Source organism: Rhinatrema bivittatum, chromosome 4 (genome assembly GCF_901001135.1).
Source record: "Rhinatrema bivittatum chromosome 4, aRhiBiv1.1, whole genome shotgun sequence".
Lineage (NCBI taxonomy): Eukaryota > Metazoa > Chordata > Amphibia > Gymnophiona > Rhinatrematidae > Rhinatrema > Rhinatrema bivittatum.
In genome coordinates this window covers 22,373,549-22,374,534 of record NC_042618.1, presented here as the reverse complement: position 1 = coordinate 22,374,534, position 986 = coordinate 22,373,549, and positions in this window count along the sequence as shown.

Here is a 986-nt window from a genome sequence, read left to right as displayed (position 1 = left end):
CTGGCTCGCGAGCCATGGGTTCCCGACCCCTGTTTTAGAGACTATAGAGAGGAAGAGGCCTTATGATGCAATTTATCTTTCAACACTTTCTGTCTAGAAAGTTTTTCACTAGCTCTGGAGAGTTCTTTCTCACCATGTCCCTTTTAAAACTGGTTAATTGTTTTGTCAGATCTAGGATGTCTTTATCCAGTGAAATGCATAAACATCTCTTGCCACGGGATTCAGTGTTCTCCAGACATCCACCACGAGCAATGTGTTACAAAGAAAATGGAGCTCCTTTTGTCAGCCCTAAGGATTTAGTTTTATTATTAGATTGCCGATCTAACTCTGGGGCTGTAATGCAATTAAAGTCCCCTCCCATTAATACCAGGGAAGGCCTCAGTGACACAATGTGCGCTACAACTTTAGTAAAAAAAAAAGGAATGATTATAATTATTAGGGACATATACTAGGGCCAAAATTGTCTCTTTCCCAGAGTTTCCCAAAATCTCCCCTTAGGATCTATTATAGATTTGCTCAGCTAATGATGTGGAACGATGGAGTAAGATTGCTATATCGCAACTTTTAGGAGTATCCTGTGCAGCATGACCTTGGTTAGCCCATTTCTTTCTCAGTTTCACATGCTCTTTCCAACATGTGGGTTTCTTGCAAGAATACAATATTACACCTAAGTCTGTTTAAGTGCAGTAATGCATCTGCCCTTTGGACTGGGATGACTGACCCTGCTACATTCCATGTTACCCACTTTAACTGGGTCCCCATCTCACATCTGAGACATAAAACAATCATCTAAGCTTCAGCAAAACATCCAGGTACCTGCTCTGTCCCAGGCCGAGCAGCAGGTCTTGGAACCCTCCAGAAACCCTGTAATAGTACCAAGATTCCCTCAATTTAAAGTTGCTAGCCCTATGAGGAAAGACTAAAGAGGTTAGGACTTTTCAGCTTGGAGAAGAGATGACTGAGGGGGGATATGATAGAGGTGTTTA